General features: G+C 27.5%; 1 long non-coding RNA gene across 1 annotated transcript; it reads right to left on the bottom strand.

Annotated features, from left to right (window-relative positions):
• Positions 1-423: 423 nt before the first annotated feature.
• LOC310718588 lies at positions 424-1,492 on the bottom strand. Its single transcript, XR_014531192.1, has 3 exons — positions 1,393-1,492; positions 1,142-1,197; positions 424-509 (listed from the first exon to the last, which is right to left on the bottom strand). It is a non-coding gene; the product is annotated as an uncharacterized lncRNA (long non-coding RNA).
• Positions 1,493-3,078: the final 1,586 nt, after the last annotated feature.

The raw sequence follows: 3,078 nt of genomic DNA, 5'->3' as shown, positions 1-3,078 counted from the left end.
CCTTTCTTTCTTTTATAATTTTTTTTTCTATTTTTATGTATTTTTATTTTCTTTTTCAATTCATTCTATCTTTTTTCTTTCTTTCTTTCTTTCTTTCTTTCTTTCTTTCTTTCTTTCTTTCTTTCTTTCAATTTTTCAATTCCTCCTTACTTTATTCTTTTTATTATTTCAATTTTTTCTCTTTCTTTCTTTCTTTCTTTCTTTCTTTCTTTCTTTCTTTCTTTCTTTCTTTCTTTCTTTCTTTCTTTCAATTTTTCAATTCCTCCTTACTTTATTCTTTTTATTATTTCAATTTTTTCTCTTTCTTTCTTTCTTTCTTTCTTTCTTTCTTTCTTTCTTTCTTTCTTTCTTTCTTTCTTTCTTTCTTTCAATTTTTCACTTCTTCCTTACTTTATGTTTTTAACTATTTCTATTTTTTTCTCTTTCTTTCTTTCTTTCTTTCTTTCTTTCTTTCTTTCTTTCTTTCTTTCTTTCTTTCTTTCTTTCTTATTTTTATTTTCCCTTTCTTTCTTTTATAATTTTTTTTTCTATTTTTATGTATTTTTATTTTCTTTTTCAATTCATTCTATCTTTTTTCTTTCTTTCTTTCTTTCTTTCTTTCTTTCTTTCTTTCTTTCTTTCTTTCTTTCTTTCTTTCTTTCTTTCTTTCTTTCAATTTTTCAATTCCTCCTTACTTTATTCTTTTTATTATTTCAATTTTTTCTCTTTCTTTCTTTCTTTCTTTCTTTCTTTCTTTCTTTCAATTTTTCACTTCTTCCTTACTTTATGTTTTTAACTATTTCTATTTTTTTCTCTTTCTTTCTTTCTTTCTTTCTTTCTTTCTTTCTTTCTTTCTTTCTTTCTTTCTTTCTTTCTTTCTTTCTTTCAATTTTTCACTTCTTCCTTACTTTATGTTTTTAACTATTTCTATTTTTTTCTCTTTCTTTCTTTCTTTCTTTCTTTCTTTCTTTCTTTCTTTCTTTCTTTCTTTCTTTCTTTCTTTCTTTCTTTCAATTTTTCAATTCTTCCTTACTTTATTTTTTAATAAATTGTATTTTTTTCTATTCATTCTTTCTTTCTTTCTTTCTTTCTTTCTTTCTTTCTTTCTTTCTTTCTTTCTTTCTTTTAATTTTTCACTTCTTCCTTACTTTATGTTTTTAACTATTTCTATTTTCTTTCTTTCTTTCTTTCTTTCTTTCTTTCTTTCTTTCTTTCTTTCTTTCTTTCTTTCTTTCTTTCTCTCTTTCTTTCTTTCTTTACATTTTTCAATTCTTCCTTACTTTATTTTTTAATAAATTGTATTTTTTTCTATTCTTTCTTTCTTTCTTTCTTTCTTTCTTTCTTTCTTTCTTTCTTTCTTTCTTTCTTTCTTTCTTTCAATTTTTCACTTCTTCCTTACTTTATGTTTTTAACTATTTCTATTTTCTTTCTTTCTTTCTTTCTTTCTTTCTTTCTTTCTTTCTTTCTTTCTTTCTTTCTTTCTTTCTTTCTTTCAATTTTTCAATTCTTCCTTACTTTATTTTTTAATAAATTGTATTTTTTTCTATTCATTCTTTCTTTCTTTCTTTCTTTCTTTCTTTCTTTCTTTCTTTCTTTCTTTCTTTCTTTCTTTCTTTCTTTCTTTCAATGCACAGTATATTCCACTTCAAGTCATAGCTTTCAGTCATAGCAAATGTTTCCGACATTTCTGTAGGCTCTGATGAGGAAGATTAACTTTTAATCCCTTGGACCACTTTTGGTGGGTTCTAACTACTACATATTGGACACACCTCACAAGACCTGCTGGATCATCTAGCCATCATAAGCTTAGTCAAAGTCACTTAAATACTAACATTTGCTCATTTTTCCTGCTTCCAATACACCAACTTCGAGAACAGACTTTTCAAATGGTGCCTAATACATATTCCACCCCTTCACAGCTGCCGATAATCATTGTTATTCACATTCCCAATCAATGGTCTTAATGTTATGGCTGAATCGTGTGTATGCCTTTTTCGCTCCTGTTTTCTGTCTCCAGCTCTGTAATCAGCTTGTTAACCTCATTAGCCTGTTTCTTTTCTCATTTGCAAGTATGGATTTGCCTGTGATAGCACCATGGCATTGAGCGCTCTGCCTGTGTTTATGGCAATTCTAGGAAGAACCCTTAATACATCAACTACACAACACTTCCTTTCAACTGTCTCTATATCCTTGGTGTTAAACAAACAAAGGAAATGTCTTGTTAAGTTTATAACTCTGCCTGAACAGATGAAATTCTTAACTTTAATAGCTAAATCCCCATGCAATCCCTCTTTCATACAATCAATACAATACAGTGATTGTAACACCTGGTCTTTTTGTGCTTTTTAAGTCATATTTATGTGCCTTTTGTTTCTATGCAAAAGAAATTCCACAGAATGAACAGAAAAAAATTTTATGGAGTGCAAATATAACATTTGGCTATAACAGAAGAACTTCTGTAAGATGGAGAAGAGATGTTATCAGACTTATTCCGTTATTATCCTGTTTCTGTCAAAAATCAACAAAAGATTAGGGTTTACAAACTTTTAACATGGACTGTACAACTATGTATACAAAGTAAAGATAGATCTTTCTTTACTTCAACACAGGTAACATGTCCTTCAGCATCAATGTATGAAAGAATTAGAATTTTAATCACTTTAAACATTAACTACATGTAGAAAACAGCAACATTTTACCTTGAAATACAAAAAATCTGAAGCATTAAAATTGCATTTTTTTTATTTTTTTTTTGTCCTTGAAAGCTTATTTACCAGATTATAATTTTTTTTTTCTTTTCTTTTCCAAAATCTATTACCTGAATTCATTCCCCCTGGTAAAATTTTGGGCATATTATCACATGATCATCACAAAGTTTCCTAAATATCATAGAAAGCAGAAATGTTCATTTATTCTTCTTTTTTTTTAATCTTTAATCATGTTGTCATTCCAAGTGTTAGATCAGGGTCAGATTGAAAGAAAAATCTCCTCATACCGCTAGTACTGTATAGATGCTGGTTGTTAATAAGTTGTGCTTTTGCTAATTCTATGCTGTTAAACAGCACCATCATGGAAGTCAAGTCAAGTTTATTTCTATAG

This window comes from Silurus aristotelis (assembly GCF_946808225.1).
Source record: "Silurus aristotelis genome assembly, chromosome: 23".
In the NCBI taxonomy this organism is placed as follows: domain Eukaryota; kingdom Metazoa; phylum Chordata; class Actinopteri; order Siluriformes; family Siluridae; genus Silurus; species Silurus aristotelis.
Note: the sequence above shows the minus strand (reverse complement) of the source record. Positions and strands in the feature narration are given on the sequence as shown.